Source organism: Gracilinanus agilis, chromosome 2 (assembly GCF_016433145.1).
Source record: "Gracilinanus agilis isolate LMUSP501 chromosome 2, AgileGrace, whole genome shotgun sequence".
Taxonomy (NCBI): Eukaryota; Metazoa; Chordata; class Mammalia; order Didelphimorphia; family Didelphidae; genus Gracilinanus; species Gracilinanus agilis.
The window spans coordinates 386,139,272-386,159,758 of NC_058131.1; positions in this window are offsets into that span (position 1 = coordinate 386,139,272).

The window sequence follows — 20,487 nt, forward strand, 5'->3', positions numbered from 1 at the left end:
GCTTGGGAAAGTGAAGCTGTGTTTGGGGAACACCCTAAGGTCTTAGACTTGGTGGCTACCTGACACAGTGAAGGACTTTGGGGATTAGATTGTCCTGCTCCCTCTTTCCTATTGAACCCCTATTCCCATTCCCTCTGCTAGTTGTTCCTTGAATTAAACACCCAAGATTATCCAGTCAGACCTGCATGATTCTATTGGTGGAAGACTACTGGAAGGGATAGTAAAGGGAGTCGGGCTGATCTCCATTTTAAGCCTGACTCCCCTGCTGTGAGTAAGGAGTAAGTTTCTGTGTGCCTTGACTTGGCACCAACATCCTATCGGGGTTTCACTCATTTCTCCTTGAGGGGACAACATCCCTTCAACCCCCTCAGTCTTTGCACGACCTTCCAAGGGTTCCTGGTTTCCACTCAGGGAAACCCAATTGTCTCCCAGTAAAGAGGGATGGTTGAGAGGGAGGAAGGGTCTTTCTACTACTTACTAGCTAGTCTACCACTACACCCAAAATCCTCCTAATCCCTCTTTACATAGATGACCTCTAAGGTCTCTTCTAGTAGTAAATCTCTGATCATTTAAATTACTATGGAATCTAGATTATTATTATTATTATTGTTTATACAATAAGTCTACCAAATATAAATAATACTAGGTGGTACTCTTATTTTTGAGCCCCAAATGCAGAGGTTCACTTAGAAGAGTGGCAGTGTGGTATAGTAGAGAGAAGAGTGCTCTTAAGGTCAGAAAACCTGGGTTATAGTCTGAGCTCTCATGTTTATAAGTTTTATTATTCTGATCAAGTTATTTCATTCTTCTGATCCTCATTTTTCTCATCTGTATAGTAGGTGATTATCATTCATGTACACCCGCCTTTCAGAATTATTATGAGTAAATTTTCCTCCAAAATCTAATGTGTTCAAGAGTCTGAGATATCTTCCATCTGAACACCATATTTTACATGTGGAGAAAACAAGGCTATTAGTAGGGGTGGAGGAAGAGGAGGGACGTGCAAATATAAGCTACTACTAGGTTTAGAAACTTAGGAGCAGAATTGTAAAGCCCTAGTCAAGTTCCAGAGCAATGCAAAATAGATTGGGCATCCCTTCCAAATGTCATATGTAGTTGTGGCTGTATAGCTTGTTTTCTTTACCCTGGAGACAATGCTGTGGTCACTCACTGCCAGAACAGAAAGTATAGCACTAGGGAATAGGAATAATAAGCAACTCTCAAATGTTAATTTAATGAAGATTTACTAAGTAGTTAGAGCATCTTCAATAAAGACCACTTCATTATTTAAAAATTGATTCACTGAGAGTGAACAGCTCTTCTCCACCATGGTGAGAGCCATAGAACATTATCAAGGAGGCTATAAAAGGCTGTTTCACCATTTCAATGGGTTAACCTACACTGGGATGAAGAAAGAATAATTATAGACAGATAACAAGCATAAACAAGAATGAAGAGGAGAAAGTAAACCACAGAGAGGTGAAGAGCATATCAGCCTCCTCTCTGACATTGCCAAATTAACCTGTAGGTTACATAAATTCATTTAAAATAGTAATCAAAAGAGGGATTGAAATTATCCTGTGGATTAGAACTAAAATGTGTTATTTTAAACCCTTACCTTCTGTTTTAGATTTGATCCCAAGTATGAGTTCCAAGGCAGAAGAGAGGTAAGGGCTGGGCAACTAAGGTTAAGTGGCTTGTTCAGGGTCACACAGTTAGGAAGTGTCTGAGGTAATTTCTAGACCCAAAAATCTCCCCTCTCCAGGCCTGGTGCTATATCCATCAAGCCACCTAACTGTCTCCAAAAGGTGATTGGAAAAGCAACAAAGTAAAGAGCAAACAAAGGGTCCTGAACTGAATGGCATAAGATGTAGGTTGAAGTCAATGTTCTTCCACTTAGGAGTCGTAGCACTATGGACACATCATTTAGCCTCTCAGAGCCTCAGTTTTCTCAGATTTAAAATAAAGATAAAATAATGTACTAGCTATTTGAGGAAATATTCTTTGTAAATTATAAAGAACTATAGAAATAATCAACAAGTATTTTTAAAGGACTTACTATATGTCATCTGTTATGCCAAGTGCTGGGGAAATACAAAGAAAAGCAAAAACATGATCCCAACCTTGAATTTTACATGCTAATGGGGAGATAACTATGTAAATAATTATGTGCATAGAAAATAAATGCATTATTAATTTAAAGAAACCTCAGAGGAAAGGTACTAGCAGCAGAGTTAATCAATGTAGACCTCCTAAAGAAAGAAAGATTTGAACTGAGTTTTGAAACAGATCAGGAAGATTAATAGAGAGAAGTGAGAAAGGAGAACACTCCAAAGATAGGGGACAGTCATTGAAAAAGTATAAAATAGGGACAGCTAGGTGACTCAGTGGATAGAAAGCCAAACCTGGAAACAGGAGGTCATGGGTTCATATCTGGCCACAGACGTTTTCTAGCTGTGTTACCTAGCCCTTAACACTCTTCTACCTTGGAACCAATACTTAGTATCAATTCTAAGGCAGAAGGTAATGATTTTTTAAGTGTAAAATTGAGAAATAGAGTGTTGTGTGAAGAACAGCAAGTATGCCGGTGTTTTGGAAACTCATAGAGATGTGAAAAAAAGTAAAATGTAAGAAGATAAGAAAAGTAGAAAGAGTCCAGGTGTGAAGGCCTTTGAATGACAAATAGAGGACTTTAAATTTGATCCTGAAGGGAATCAGGGAACCACTGGAGTTTTCTGAGCAGGGCCTGATTGGGACAGACCTGAGCTTTAGGGAAGTCACTTTAGCAGCTTATTGGACAATGGGAAGAGGGAAGAAGCTTGAGACTGAGAAACCAACAAAAAGATGACTGTTCTGGCATTCTAGCCAAGATATATGTACTAATTAGAGTGGTCACTATATGAATGGAGAGAAGTTGGGGTGGAGGAATATATAGATATAGATATACATATAGATAAATGTTAAGTTACATTTGGCAACAGATCAGATATATGGGGTAAGTGTGAATGAGACATTAAAGATGGCACAAAGATTGTGAGTCTCAGCTAATGGGAAGACAGTTTCTCACTGACAGTAATAGGAAAGTTAGGAAGAGGAGGATTTAGGGATAAAGAGATTGAGTTCTATTTTAGACACACTGAGTTTTAAATGCCTATAAGATACCCTTTTGAGATATCCTAAAGGTAGTTGCAGATATGGACTAGAGCTTAGGAGAGAGAAATAGCAGAATGTTATTCATTCTACTAAAACTTGCAACTTGGACAGTGGACACATTGTGGAAAGGCATAACTGACACACTTGACATCAACTTTAGTGTTTAGCACATTTTAATTTCCCTTACTAATTCATTATGCCATCCATCAATTTAATCATTAATTTTATTTATTATTATTTATTTTCATTCCAGAATTAAAACTGAGTTAGGATGTGGGATATGATATGTCTATCACTTACTAAATATGTAACCTTGGAAAACTCATGCAATTTCTCTAAATACTAGATTCCTGAACCATCAAATGGGAATAGTACTCTATCACCAACTTATACCACCCTTCTTCTCCCTTGCCCCAGGCCATCTATACTTCACTCCTAACTACATATACTCCTTATAGACACTCTCCTCATTTCTAGTGATGGTTGGGCAGTCCCCCTGCTTTCAGCCTGTAAAGCAGATACTGTGAGGAATCCTAAAGACCCCTGGCCCTTTCCATCCACCCTGCTGCTGAACTTTCTATATGCATTATTTCCCCTATCACAGAGTGAACATCTTGAAAATTATCTTCTTTTTTTCTATTTGTATCCTCAGTACTTAGTACAATGCTTGAGAGTTAGTAAATACTTAACACAGTGTTTTTTTTCATTTATTCGTGTGTCTATTGTGAGAACTGAAAAATATTACAACAGTAAGACATTGATTTTTAAACCTTAAAGCATCATAGAGACAAATATGGATTCATATTATTGTTAAAAGTTATTAAGGTATTCATAGTAGTGATTAAGTCAATAGTGTATCACTGCCAAATCAGTAAAAAATCAGTCAAGCCAGATATTTGGCTTAATGTTGACAAAGCCACTATTTGACAGACTGGAACAGAATCATATGACCTCTGGCATACACATGCCTGTGAAAATAGGGAAGCCCTTTGTGCTGTCAAGGACACAAGTTTTATTGTCTTTGAGACATAGCAACCTCACTACCTAGCCCTATTCATATATGCTGGGCCTTAAGGCTGCCAATAGCTTGCAGTACAATTGCTCTCTCCTTGTGGACAAAAAATGATACAAAGGGGGCACAAACTCTGGAACATAGGGAAATTATATGGATAGCTAGGCTCCCCAGAGCTACATTATTCTGAAATATCTGGCCTTCTACTCTCTGTCCTGACAACAAGGTCAGCTCTATAGGATGAGAGACAGTTTAGAAACACCAGCCCAGAAGTCTAAACTAGTTCAATTTTTACAGACTGACTACAGGAAGTCTCAGAGGGAGAGAAAGGCTGGTGCCCCAATTAGGCTTATTATCATAGCTACTATTATCCTGTTCTGTAGATCAATTTTTCCTGCCTTCCTAATTGTGATAACAGACTAATTTTCTTTCTGAAAGGTTGCTTTAGCATGTTCTATATATGACTTTCTTTCCCCCTCTATGCCCAGGAAATTTACCACCAAAAACAAAAAGTCCTAGTCTTTATGGAGAGAAAAAGCCAACCATATGATTCCTCAAAGTGATGAACTTAAAAGTTTTCTATGTACCCTCCTATGATGGATAACTCCTAAGAAAGGTAATGATAATAAAGAGGAGGGTATCCACAATCTTAGGCAATAGTGTAGCTAGAGTCACTGTCCAAGGTTCTAATCCCTTTTCCAGAGAAGCTGTTTTTTATGTGCCATTTGGGAGAGCATTGAACTCACATTGAGACATGGCCATTAGTAATCTCCTGGTCTCTTTCTCACTAGCAATGAAGCAATGTTGCCCAGGGCAATAACTATGTATTGCCAAAGGGAGAGAGAGAAAAAAATTCAATGATAAACTGAGGCCATACTAGGCACCTTTGGACATTTCTCTGCATGATGGGCAAGGTTCAAATTAATCAGCAGCCCATGAGAAAATAGAACATCTGAAACTTTGGGATATAAACAAACAGCGCCACTTTTTAATTATAAACTATACCCTGGGAGCTTTTATTGTCAACCGTCCATAAACCTTGCTGTCAGGCATGCAGCTTTTCAAAGCCTCAGAGCACTGCCAACTAATGTTTTATGTTGTTGCTAATATGTTACAAAAGGTTTGAACATTTAGTTAAAAACTGAAAATGGGAAATTTGGGAAAGTGCCAGCAATTTAAACTGGGATGAAGGCCATGATCACAGAAAGGAGACTTTCATGCCTGCCAGAGGTGAGGTATCTCGTCACCATTTCTAATTGTTCTTTAGGATAGAAATTAAGATCTCCACATCTGAACTCTTTCATAACAATAATAATTACCATAATGCATTACAAAGTATTTTCTTCCCAAAAATTCTGTGAGATAAACAGTTTGGGTTTTATATATTTATTTCCATTTTATAGATGAGGAAAATGAGGATCCGAAAGATGAAGAAATTTGCCAAGGCTCACATTGACCAGAAATTGATGGATCTCAAACCCAGGCCTTTTAATTCCATGGCCAAAATTTTTCTATTACACAACAGTCTATCATGGTACAGAAGTGATAACTAGAGAACTTGTTAAACCATTTTTGTGAGTGAATGCTATCTCAGATTGAAACCTGGCCACCCTTTAGCAAATTTTCTTTTCCATTGATATCTACAGTTAATTATCTGATTCTTCTAAAAAATCTCCCTCAGGCTTTTGGACTTGTGTATAAATTTCAACTATTGAACAAAAATATATTTTATTTAATTAAATATCTTTAGTTTCCTATACAGTAAAATGTCAGAAAGGGTAAAAGTTACTATGCTCAAGAAGCAGGTCAGTAGATGAAAAGTACATTGGCTCTTAGAAGCAAAGAACTCATCTATGATGCTAACTACTTGTGACTTGGGCAAATCACTTCATTTCTCTCAGTGTCAGAGTCCTATCCTGTAAAATGAAGGAGTTCAGGTAGATGGTTTCTCAGGTCCCTTCTCTTTCCTAAAATTATGATTCTCTGTTCTTTCTTTCTCTATAAAAATTTGACAATTTCTTTTCATATTCCTAAGTCAATGGTGGTAGGCTGTGGATGGAAAACTCTCTGCAAAGTCACCCACATCTCCTTATACAAGCAACATGAAAGAGAGACTTTTGGAGGGAATACTAGAGGGGCAATAAAATTACACAGTGGTGAAAGCATCTAGCCTGGAGATAGAAGGACCTGGGTTCAAATCTGACCTCAGATACTTCCTAGCTGGGTGACCCTAGGCAAGTCACTTGACTTTATTTGCCTAGCCATTGTCTTAGAGTTGGTACTTCTATCTCAGAGCTGTTACTAAGACAGAAAGTGGAGGTTTAAATAATAAATAAGTAAAAATAAAATCTAATAGATAGATTTGGTCAGTGAATATAACAATATTCTTTTAACAGATTCAAATTCCTACTTAGGTACTGAAATTCTTATAATTTTTCTTCAGGAAAAAATATCTTCCTCATATGTCCCTTGAGTTGGATTGAAAAAGTCCATTCACTGCACAGTATTAATACTTACTGTTTTTCTTATATACAACTATAATTCCAAGCTTAGACAGCTCTTTAAAGTACATATGAAATGACCACACTTGCATGGATACATTTGGTAACAAAACACACTAAATATTAAATATAATATTCAAATAGTACTCTCAATATTAACCCCCTCAGATATCCACCCATATTCTAACTACCAAAACTATATATCCCAACATGGACAGTGCTAGTGATTTTTCAAACTCTCAACAGCTCATCTGTCTAAAATGCTTTTTTATAATTTTCTTAATTCTTTCTTCACAATGCTTCTACATAGGAGATAATGCAAATATTATTATACTCATTTTTGTGGATGAAGAAGCTGAAGCTCATAGAAAGGAAATGACTTGTTCACAGCAATAATAAATATTTGAGCCATAATTGGAATCCATATCATTTTATTCCAAGTTTAAAATTTGCTGTTTGCCTCAATTTCCTCTTCTGTAAAATGAGCTGGAAAAAGAAATAGCACAGCACTCCAGTATCAAGAAAAACCCCAAATGGGGCCATGAAGAGACACAACTAAAAAACCTCTGAACAACATAATGTCATAAGCAGTATGCTAAGAGCTTTGCAGAATTTCAAAGTAATATCAAGCTAGTCAAGAAGTCATTTATAAATAAACAAAACTGTGAGATAGTCTGGCATATTTTTAATCAAATTATGAACCATGTGTACTCTATAGAATTTTAGAGAAGGGAGAGATCATTGTGCTCTAGGAGCAGAAAGCACAATGAAGACAGTGAAACTTGAGCTAAAGAATTAGTGGGATTTGAATTGGCAAGAGAACAAGAGAATGGGCATTTCCCTTAGCAGAATGATTTAGAAAACAAAATATCTAATGGTATCTTAAGCTGCATTAATAGAAGGCATAGCCCAATAAGAGAAGTAATGGTTTATTATTCTCTGGTCACACTATACCTGGAATAGTTTGTCTAATTCAGGAAGCCACATTTTAGGAGACATATTGACAAACTACCATGAATTTAGGAAAGAGAGGCTAATGTGGCAGAGTATCAAAAAAACCAAGTAATATGGAAAAGTGGTTGAATTATTTTTTAAGTAGAAGAGGCATGAGTTCTGTATTCAAATAGTCAGAGATTTGTCATATTTGGAAGAGAGAAAAGATATATATTCCACAGTTTGAAAGGACAGAAGTAGGATCGTGGATGGAAATTACAGGGAGCTAAATATTGACTCAATATAAGAAAGAACTTCACAAATGGGTTGCCTCAATAGATTGGGAACTGTCCATGAGTAGAGGTGCTTTATCAGAGAAGTTCAATAATTAACTGACAGGAATGTCATAGAGAGATTCTTGCATTGTTTGGGTGGTTGATCAGATAACCTTTAATATCCCTACAATTCAGTGATAATTCCCTAAATTGATTCAAATGCATCTTCTTTATTGTACTCATTAATTTTAAAAGGCTCTATTGATAGTTGCATATTGATACTTATGTTTGCTATTTAAAATCTACAAAGTCTGGAACTGGAATGTATTTATTTTGGTAGCTCTTTGATTAGTTACATTATTCCAGGTTGCTTTAGGCTCATAATATCAAAATATTTTTGTCATCATTTTATCATGCATCCCATCAGTTGCAAAAATTTTTAACAAAGGTCCCCAATTCATTATGTGTATTTATGCATAAATTATGTTATATACTACTCTACTAATACATCGTGTACATTTTAAAACATACAGAAAGAAATAGAAAAGAATGAGATACAGATGAAATACTTTTAAAATATTTTAAATTTTGTTTATTAATGCTGGAGAAATATTTTCCATGAGAAGAATATGATTGAATATGCTTCTTCATTTTGTTTGAAAATCTTGATTAATGCTTTGCAATGGAGAGATTAAAAGGTCTTGTTCTAAGTTCATTTAATCATGCTACTTGGTTGGTTTTTAAAACCTTACTTTCTATCTGAGAATCAATACGAAGTATTAGTTCTAAGGCAGAAGAGTGATAAGCTCTAGACAATTGGGGTTGAGTGACTTGCCCAGGGTCACACAGCTAGGAAGTATCTGAGGCCAAATTTGCTACTTGGGTTTTTTTTTAGTTACCATTACACACACACACACATACACACATGAAAAAATATAATATAATAATATATGTATGATTTATTATAGATATGCAATACATCTTAATATGCATAGCCAAAAGAAACAAATTCTCACATCAGCTATGTCCAGAAATCTATGTTTTGTTCTTTTTCCCCTCCCTCCAAGCCCTCCTCCTTACCTGAGAAGGCAGGCAATATGATATGGCTTGTAAATATATTATTATATAATATATATTTCCCTTTTCATGTTGTGAAATACATATATAAAGCAATAGTTTATTATATAACATATTATATATATGTATATAATGTATAATTAATATATTGATATATTTATAAATATTTATACTTACTATTGCTTACACTAGAGAAAAATTCATGGAGAAAATAAAATGAATAATGGAATGTTTCAATCTGCACTAGAACTCCTTCCACTTGATTTTTTTTTTAACCCTTGTACTTTGGTGTATTGTCTCATAGGTGGAAGAGTGGTAAGGGTGGGCAATGGGGGTCAAGTGACTTGCCCAGGGTCACACAGCTGGGAAGTGGCTGAGGCCGGGTTTGAACCTAGGACCTCCTGTCTCTAGGCCTGGCTCTCACTCCACTGAGCTACCCAGCTGCCCCCCTTCCACTTGATTTTAATGATTGTCTTAGCTGGAAAAGATTCCTTACAAAAATTAGTAGATCCTCATGAAACAAGGGTATCATTGGCTGTACATTCATTTTTTTCTTCCAATCTTGTCCACTAATTTCACAAAAGTTTTTAAGTGGAATTTGACTAGTAAATTTCTACCTTCTTAAATGTTAGAGAGGAGGGATATAATCTCTATGCTCCAGCTTCCCTATCTAGATGATAGCTGTTCTAGGTTAGGGAAAAGGGACAATAAGGGAGGGAAGATACTTGGCTTCCTAGTGGCAGATGTCCTCCTACATTTGTTTACAATATTTCCAGAGTGTTGAGAAGAGTTGGAAATAGGGTTTCAGAACTGAGAGATGTCTATGCTTGGCTAGTTGAGCCCCCAGCTCCCTAGGAGTGACATTCTCTGTTTCCTGTCCCCTTTTGCTACTTGCAGCTATGGTTCCCACTCCCACTACTTTCCACTGAGGTACATTTTGCTCTCTAACTCTTTTTTGCAACTCTTCCCACATCCAGCACAAGATACCCCAATTTATTCTGAGGAAGTAGAGGATAAGAGCAAAAAGAACCCAGGTAGGTAACAAGAAATTCATGTATTGCTCACAGATGGTGCTTTAGTTTCCACTCTTGTGCAGAGTATTGACCAGGTGACATGCCAGGTATGTGATAAATGACAAGTTTACTATAGCAGAGGAGGACTGGGGAGAACAGGAGTCAGAGATAGAGAATGACTACCCTGCCTGTCTAGTAAACAAGCCTGTCACTGGACAGAGTCATGGACCCAGTCTGGGGAATGGGGGCATCAGAAGTGGAAGGTGAAGCACTTTAAATAGGTATACAGCTTGCCTCAGTTCTAAAATTTTCTTTGTGCTCTTGTATACTTACAATGTATATTCTTGTATCCCCCTCATGTATATACCCTCAACTTTGGAGACCAGTGCTCTAGGCAGATGAATTAAAGTTTTCTAGACCTCAGATTCAAAACTCCCCCTGTTGAGACAATTCCCCAGACTTGAAACAGAATTTTTTGTAAGGCTACTTCAGCATTCTGCCCAGGACCAACTTTGAACCTTCCCTTATGTTTGAAAACCAATTGGCTTTAGTTTCCTAAATAATGCTCATTCCACTTACTCCATTTCTGAGATTTAGAAAAAAATAGATACTCAAATGTTTCTCTGGGCCACTGTTTTCTGTAAAACAAAAAGGCCAGAATAACTATTTTCTCTCTCTTTCTCCTCTCCTTCCTTTCCCTCTCCTTCCCTCCCCTACCCTATCCTCTTTTCTTCTTCTCTCCCTCCTTCCTTTCTCCCTCTCTCTCTGTCTCCCTCATATTCTGACATGCTGTGATCTTTTGCCCCTTCCAAATGTGTTTTCCTATTCAAAAATTTCTTCCAACTCTGATATTCTATACACATGGAGTCAATTTAGAGTTGGAAAAGATCTTAGATGTCAACTAGTCTAGCCCCATCATTTTATACATGAGGAAACTGAGACTGGGAGAGATTAAGTAATTTCTCTAAGATTATACAGGTAGTGAGTGACAGAGCCTAGTTTGAGACTCTGACATGAAGTCTAGTTACTATTGCACTGAATTAAAGATCTAAAGTCGCTTCCCATTTTTATACTCTATGACTCTATGATTTGTTTTTTTTCCTACTAGCTCTCCTAAACCATTGATATTCTCTAAAATAAGTCAAAGGCACGAAGCAAACCAAATTGTCAAAAGACATCCTGTCCTCTCTAAAGAGATCCCCCACCACATATGTAGGGATTAGATTCACAGAAAATCACAGTTTCCAACCTAGCCTGCAACATTTGAGACTCCCCATCCCCACTGGGAAAACACAGTAAATCGTGCATTTTCTTTCCATCAATAGCTTCACACTATTCAATTGTTCAGCTACCAGCTGGATTATGGTCCACTAATGCTGGTAGATTTCTAAGAGACAGAAGGCGGTTTTCAAACCATTTGTTATTTTAATGACAAAGAATCACCCCATAAGCCTTGTTAAAACCTCATTTAATCTAGAAAAAAAGATAGGAATCAAGGCATTTAATCAGGAACATGGTAATATCAGCATCTATCAAAGCAAAAATAATGGGGTAGAGGAAAACCTTAAAAAGCACGTGACTATGCTGATAATGAATTCAAAAGAGTGTCTCACTTTAGGTATCTCTCATTTCTCCTAAAACTTGAAATTGTTCTTCCCTACAGAACATATGCAGCAAAACACTGTGAAAGGTGCACTGATAAAATCTCATTCCCAAAGAGCTCCAATCCATGTTTTCCCAGAAAAGTGTTGTTAAAGGTGCTTCTCAAGAAAGCAATACATGCTGTACAAACCATATCATCCTACCTGACTTCTTGGGGGTAGGGAATGATGAATGGGAAGGAGGGAAAGAATATGGATTGCAAAATGTCAGAAAACAAATATTATATTATATCTACATGTAATCTAGAAAAAATAAAAAGAATTTTTAAATTAAAAAAAAGAAAGCAGTACATGCTAGAGGGTACACCAAAACATGACTGTCTCAGTTGTATCAGGGTTAGATTTTGAAGTATTTAGATGAGTAGATCCCAGAAGATGATGATCAATTCAGGCTGGAAGGAACCCTAGAGGTCATATTGGACCATGGATTTATGACTGGGATGGACTTTAAATTCATCTAATCTAATCCCCATCATCGTAAAAATGAGGAAACTAAAGCCCAGGGAAATTAAGAAATTTGCCCAAGGTCAGGTGGAGAGTAAATGACAGAGATAGGTATGAACTCAGATCCTCTCATTCTAAATGCTATATTCTTTCCACTGTACTATAATGCCTCTCACTATACCATGTATTTTCAAGCATGCTATCCATCTCTCCCCCTCTGATTGCCTATCATTTGTGAAATACAAAAATTTCATATTATAAAGGGCTTTCCTGATAGCCATGGTAAATTGTACTGGCATGACTTCTGCAGAAATCCTCCTGTTTGTACAGTATAATGGACTTTTCTACTTGTAGCAATGCAACAAGCCAGGACACTCCTGAGGGACTTATGTGAAAGAATGTTAGCCACATTGAGAGAAAGAACTATGGGAGTCAAAATGCAAAAGCAAAAACATATGACATCACTTATCACATGTATATATGGGTATGTGATTGGGGTTTAAGCTTTAAAAGATCACTCTATAGCAAAAATGAATAATATGGAAAGAGTTATCAAGTTATAACATTTGTACAACCCAGTGGAATAGCTTGTTGGCTCTAGGAGAGATGGAAGAGGGGAGGGAAAGAAAATGAATCATGTAAACATGGAAAAATATTTTAAAATATTTTTTTAATTTTTAAAAGAAAGAAAATTGTGAGCAGCAAATAAATGAGTTAAAATGGTTGTTTTTCTCAAAAATAAAAATAAAAAAAAGAAATCTTCCTGTCCTTATCTTTCATTTTATTCAAAATCTAAAGAACAAAGAAACCCACATCTGCAATAGTAGATTTGTGTATGTCAGTAGTGTTTCAGTCTTTCTGATGGCCATACAAGAATATGGTATCATTATCTGTAAAGAGCATAACAATGGTCATTTGGGCCTCATTATCATATTGTTCCCTATTATTCCTTAATTCCTGATGCTCTTTTTTGGTTCTGAATAAGCAAATATACATTCTACTTAAGTTCAGAATCTGAGAATTTTTTAAATCTACCTAGACTGGACATTAAAGAAATTTTAATCCAATCTCCCCATTTTATAATTGCTAAACCTGAGATCTAAAGTAGTTAAATGTCCAAGATTATATAGGTATTATCAGAGGTGAGATCTGTACCTAGGACCTCTGAATCCAGAGGCATCTTTTCATCCTGTCCAGTTTTTGTTCATGTCTTCCAATAAAATCTCAGAAATCCACCTATTGAGATGGTGACCTTCTTCTAGGTCTTTCAGTATTTCTTGAGAAATGATGCAGGATTTTGGACATTTATTTGTTCTCTCTCCTTTAAAAATAATTTAAATTGATGTCTTATGTTTCAATTCAGTTACTTCTGAATATTCTTCTTATCTCTTCTCCTGCTCTCAAATCAAGAAGTATTTATTAAGCATACATTATTGACAGGTGGGCATTGTAATAGGTATTGTGGACCCCAAAATAAAACAGTCCATGTCCTCAGGGAATTCACAGTAAAAGGAGGGAGAGGAAAGAAACAACACCTACAAATGGAAAAAAGAATAAAATACAAAATAAGTGTGAGGAAAGAAAAGAGCAACTTGGACACAAGTCCAACAAGAATTCATAAAAAAGGTTAAAGTAAGAATTAAAGGAGTACATATATACTTTTAACCTGAAAAAATGTGAGCAGCAGAGGAAAGAATGGGAAAAGAGACAAGGTGAGGAAGAAATATATGAAAAGAGAATTAGTAGCTTGAGAAAACCTTCCTGATGAAAATAACTCCTTGAAAATTAGAATTGGCCAAATTAAAACTAATAATGTCATGAAACTTATGGAAATAATAAAACCAAATCAAAAAACTAACAAATGTAAATATTGAATATCTTATAGAAAAAAAATAAACTGGGGGGCAGCTAGGTAGCTCAGTAGGTTGAGAGTCAGGCCTAGAGACAGAAGGTCCTAGGCTCAAATCCAGCCTCAGACACTTCCCAGCTGTGTGACCCTGGGAAAGTCACTTGATCCCCATTGCCCACCCTTACCACTCTTCCACCAAGGAGCCAATACACAGAAGTTAAGGGTTTAAAAAAATAAACTGGAAAAGAGATCAAGGAGAAATCACTTAAGGATCATAACTAGGATTACACACAGTTTTGTAGCTACCAATCTAAAGAAGGTGAAAATGTGGGAAAATGATATTCTAGAATCAATGGATCTAGGCTTATGACCAAGAATAATCTATAAATCAAAAATTATTATAATCCTCCATGGGGAAAAAATGAATTTTGAACAAAATAGTGGACTTCTAAGCATTTCTAATGAAAAGATCAGAGCTGAATAGGAAATTTGACTACAAGCAAAGGGGCCAAAAGAAAGATTAGAAAGATAAACCCAAGTGAGAAATCATAAAGGACTAAATGGGGTTTAATCATTTACATTTTTATATGGGAAGATGATATATGTAACTTTTGGTGTCTACTTACCAGCCAGAGCTTACCTGTGGCTACAAGAAGCTATAGCATTCAGAGTGACCATACCCTAATAAAATTACCTTGTCAGGCAGGCTAAACGAAGTTGAGGATAACCAACAGGCTTCAAGCCCTAAAATGAGCTGGAGAAGGAAATACCAAATTACTCCAGTGCCTTTGCCAAGAAAACTCCAAATGGGGTCACAAAGGGTTCGATACAACTGAACATCAACAATAAACTAACCAACTGACTGATTATTTCTTGCACACTTACTGAAAGGCAAAAAAAAAGCCTTGGGAATTGAGGCTCTCTCTTCCCTGATTATATAAAATGGGAATAATAATACCACATAATTTACCATATTATTATACAGATTAAGTGAGGCAAAACATCTGAAGAACCTTAAGATACTCTATTTTGTTGTCCTTCAGTAGTTTCAGTCATGTCAAATTCTTTGTGTTCCCATGTAAAGTTTTCTTGGCAAAGATACTAGAATAGATTGCAATTTCCTTTTCCAGTTCATTTTACAGATGAAGAAACTGAGGCAAACAGAGTTAAATGGCTTGCCCTGGTTCCTACAGTTTGATTAAGTGTCTAAAACTGGAATAGTACTGAGGTCTTTCTGACTTCAGGCCCAGAACTCTATCTACCGTGCCATCTAGCTGCCCAAAGGGCTCTATAAACTTCACCTATTATTAGGATCAGCCCTGCTGGTTGTCTGTTCCCTGGAACTGGTTTAAAAGAAGAGCATTCTTCATAAGAACACTATGTTTAATTAAAATTAACCTGTTTGGTATCTAATAGAGAAACAAAATCAGTCCTACTAAAAACTAAACAAAGTATTGATCTTTTTGGTTTCTTTTCTGATGTGATTTCCACTAACAATTCAAAATTAGCCTTTTACAATAAATAGACTAAATGTGTTCCTAAAATAATGGTTCGCCAGCTTGTGGCACTTTATGGTTTATAAAGCATTTTGTATTCTTCTTACCTCCTGCAATGGATGGGGTGTGCAGGGAGAACTAGTGCCTCTGGTGTGAGGACTTGCCAAGATTTTTTCAGAGTGTTCACCTTTCACCCATTCTCATCAGTGGCTCAAATAGGTTGTAGCTTTCAAAAAGGCTATACCAAGTCAAGCTGCCTCAGCAGACAGGTCTCAAGACCATCAGTGGGTTATAGGGATATTTACTCGAGCACATAAGGACATCCCAGGTAGAAAGCAAGGATGAGACAATTTTTTCCAATGTCCATGAAGGCAGCTGAAGCAGGCCCAGTGGAAAGCTTAGAGCTTTGTTAGACACTGAAGACACCCAGGTCATCCACTGAATCCCAGGCCACTGCCAGACTTCTGGATTTTTGTCCTGCCACTGGACTTTGATGATGCTGGAAGAGAAAGTGATGCTGAAGACTTTGCACAACTCTGCCTCACTTAAATCCAACTTGCTGCAAGTCAAGGTGTCACTCCATGATATCATTGGTCCTCTTTGAAAATGAAAGACAAACCTAACAGCCCTGAAAGGTAGATAGTACATGTACTAATGAATATAAAAATTCAGAATAACTAAGAATTATCTGAGCTGATGCAGAGTGATATAAATAAATTGTCAGGCAATTGATAAACATTAATAAAGCACCTACCATGTTCTAGGCACTGCACTGAGTTCTGGGGATATAAAGAAAAGAAAAGATACAGTCTTTGTTCTCAAGGAGCTCATAGTCTTATGGGAGAGACAAATTGCAAGAGACAAACTGCATATAATGATTTACAAATAAGCTACATACAGAATAATTTGGAGATAATCAATAGAGAAAATGCACTAGAATTAAGGGGGATTGGAAGAGGATTCCTGTAGAAGCTAGGATTTTGCTGAGACTTGTAGAAAGCCAGAAGGCAAAGATGTAGAGGGAGAGCATTCAATCAGGAGTCAAGTAAACATGCCCAATAACTATAATAATATAAAAGAAACCAACTTTGAAAGGCTTCAGAGTTCTAATCAGAGCAGTAACCAACAGTGATTCTAGAAGACAAATGGCGAAGGGTGCCTTCTCCCTTTCATCAGAGAGGTAGTAGAATACAGGTGTAGAAGGAGGCAAACATTATTGGACATGGGCAATATACTGATTTGTTTTGCTTAATTTGCTTTCCTACAACACAGAGAAGGCAGTTATTGGGAAGTTACAGTAGAGTAAAACAAAAAGAGCAGGAACAAAACTTGTTTTAAAGCATTAGCCTCCCATTCTATAGACTGGGAAGCTGAGTTTCAAAGAAATGAAGTGATTTGCCTGAAGTCATGGGCTTCTTTGGAGAAGGGGTCAAAATTCTAACCTGCTTTTTTTTTACTCTAAATTCAGGGACCTTTTTCTTCTATAAAGAAAAATCTCCCAGAATGCAAAGGATCTCTGCTTGCCATTGAAATGAGAGTTACAGACTAATTAAGACTGGAAATACACAATGAAAAAAGTCCTTTTCCATCTTTGTGAGCAGTTTAAGAATCTCTGAACCAAAAGCATTTATTTCTCTGAAAAGTCCCATCTTAAATGAGTTAACCTGCTTCCTGAGAAAGCCTGCAATTCCAGGAAGTTACCTTTAGATATCAAAATATGTAGGGCCGAGAAGTGTTAAAAATGCTGGTCATCATCCTTATTTTACCCCTAATCAGGAATACCCCAAGGCCTATTATATATCTTGGGTCCTCTTCTCTAAATATAGTATTTCTTAGAGGTTTAAGCCATTCCTCTGCAGATGATTCCCATATCTATTTATTCAGCATTAAGCTTGTTCCCAAGGTCTAGTCTATTAGACATTTGCAGTTAGATGTCCTATTAGTAATTCAAATTTAATATGTTCAAAACAGAGTTTATTATCTTTTTCCAAGACCCACCTTTCTTCTGAACTTCTCCATTTGGTCCAGAGGCAGCAGCATCTTTCCAGTCATTCAATTTCACAAGCTTGGAGATAGCATCCTCTACTCCCCACTCTCCTTCACTTTACATATCCAATCATTTGCCTAGTATTGTTATTTCTGCTTGTATACCTCTTTAATCTGGATACCCTTCTCTCCCCTCACACAGATACTAGTCTGGTTCATGTACTCACCTCCATATAGTGCAAGAATATCCCATTTGGTCTCCCTGCCTCTGTCACTGTTTAGGTCTTCTTAGGGCTTCAATTTTGTGGAGGGGTCTAGGCCAGGATGCCTTCATTCCCCTTTTGGATTTGTTTCTAACTTTCTGGACTTTAAAACTATGTCTCAGCTATTTCCTCATCCTGGTATTTCTCTAAGCACCCAAGACCTCCTCACCCTGGAACATCTAAAAGTCCAAGTAGCCATTTCACGCTGTAATATCCCTTCGCTGGAGTGACTGCCTTATCCTCCTGATGAATTCCTATAAGGTCCTCCTTTTTGTGGTGGAACTCAGGCTAGCTGGCCTTCATTCACTTCCTAGCTCTGTTTCTGACTTTCTGGACTTCAAAACCATAGCCCAGTTCTGGATACCTTCATCCCACCCTATCTCCTTCCTTTATAACTCCCTTTAATATAGTTAGAAAATCTTGTACCTTTGGACTTCATCTCCCAGCATCCCTTTCCCTTCATCTCCATGTTTGCATCTTCACGTGTTGTTTATAAGTTCTGTAACACTCCTCTCTCTCTCTCTCTCTCTCTCTCTCTCTCTCTCTCTCACACACACACACACACACACACACACACACACACACACACACACAACCATGGCTTGCTTTAGGTTGTTATTATTAATCTTATTAAATATAATACTTAGAATATTGGATATTAATTTTACTTCTCACACTTTCATGTCCGGTCTTCCCCAATTGGAATGTAAGCAGAGGGTAGAGATTATTTTTCCTTATATTTATATCCTTAGCAGAGTGCCTGGTGATTCCTTAGCAAGTTTTTTTGTGTGTGTGTGGTTTTTTTAACCCTTCCCTTCCATCTTAAAATCAATAATTAGAGTTCATTCCAAATCAGAAGAGTGGTAAGGACTGGACAACTGGAGTTAAGTGACTTGCCCAGGGTTACAGAGCCAGGAAGCAGCAAGTACTGCTTTATAAATTTTTATTTCCTTCCTTCCCTCAAGTTTTACCACCCTCTAATCCATCCTTTACACAGCAGTGATATCCCTTTAGGCAAGTCTGACATGGGCAATCTTCTGTTCAATTAATTCCAAGTACTCCCTATTATCTCTAAGAAAACCTTTTTTTTTAATCCTTACCTTACATCTTAAAATCAATACTGAGTACTGGTTCCAATGTAAAAGAGTAGTAATGGGTTTAAGTGACTTGCCCAGGGTCCCAAACCTAGCAAGTGTCTAAGGTCAGATTTGAACCTAGGACCTCCTGTCTCTAGGCCACTGAGCCACCTAGGTGGATTGAGAACAAGGCTCAGAGATAGGAGGTCACTTCTTAGACTCCCAGCTTCCTTTGAAGCTCCCCTCTAAGGAGAAAAATTATCTAAGCTCTTTCCCCCTCTACCTGTTGTTAATATCCTGAAAAGAAAAAGAAAATGATATTCATTTTATATATTTTTTCTGAGGGGCAACCTGACATAGTGAATAGAGATCTGACCTCTGAGTGAGGAAAACCTATAAACAAGTCCCACCTTTGATAAATTCTACCTGTGCCATCCTAGACAAGGCACTAAACTTATTGGGAGGGCCCAGACAACTCCAAGACTATAAATTACAGATAAGGTGACTATTTAAATTGGCAAAGGGGATCTCCTCTTCTGAGAATATCCTTTACTGCTAAAGCCATAGCTCTGGACCTTATCTCTGTATGTTGTATATAATTGAATATTAATATTTTATCTCCTGTGATAGGATGTAAACCATTGAAAGGTGGGAATTTTTTATTTTAATCTTTCTATCATCATTGCCCAGAACACAGTAAGTGATTTATAAGTGCTTATTTAATGATTAATTTAATATAATAGTAATAAGTCCTTAGTGCTTATCATTTAGATTGCAGTTAGCTAGTATTCTGTGAAGGTTACCCAATATTGCCCAGAATTCATCTTCAAAGCTTTGGTAGGTTCCTGACTCTGCTAAATAATGATCAATTGAATTACCTGGGTTTTCTTAGCTTAGAAAAGGAAAAATCTAGGAGGACGTGATAGATTTCATTCTTAAAGACACTACCCAATCAAAAACATCCCAATCCAACTTCTCAATCTTTTGCCATCCACTTCTGCAACGCTTCACAAATGTGCTGATATTCTCAACTGGTTTTACGTATGGTTTTCCTAAATAAGATGCCTGAACTACTGCTAGAAGAAGCCATTTTAAAGATTTTTAAGCCTCCTCATTGCTAGAACTATTTCACATCAGTTCAACTCCTCTAAGAAATGATGGTGAGTGGTTTTTACTTATTTTTTCACCTTCCATGTAACAGGAACAATGATTTGGGTAAATAGGTCATGCTGGTGTTGTCATAAGTACACAGTTTCTTCTTTATTCTTTCTTCAAATTTAGTATTGAAAACCTCATCTCAAGGGCAATATTCAGGAGCTACAGACTTGAGTTTCTGAGTAGTCTAAATACTTATAGCAACTTTCATTTTTATTTAAAAATTATTTTCCAATATAGCCTTTAATCACTCTCACCTTTGTTCACTGGTACAAAGGAGTCATCAATATGGCACGTTGTTGTCTTGGTTTGAAGGCTATAGTCAAGTTTCTACCTCTTCCTCTTCTGCAACAGGTGGCTGTAACAATTAGCATGCAAGCTGCAATAATCTTCATAACCATCTGTCCTGCATATACGAACAGAGAGAGAAGGATTGAAGTTTTGTGGTTCTATCTGTGTAAGAAACTCTCAGATTAGGAAATTCCCTCTTGTCTGTACCTTGTCTGCAAATTATAGTCTTAGAGAGTTACAGATAGTCTATTGCCGGACTGAAGTATTCCTAGTTTGACAGAAATTGTCAGTGTGTGATCCTT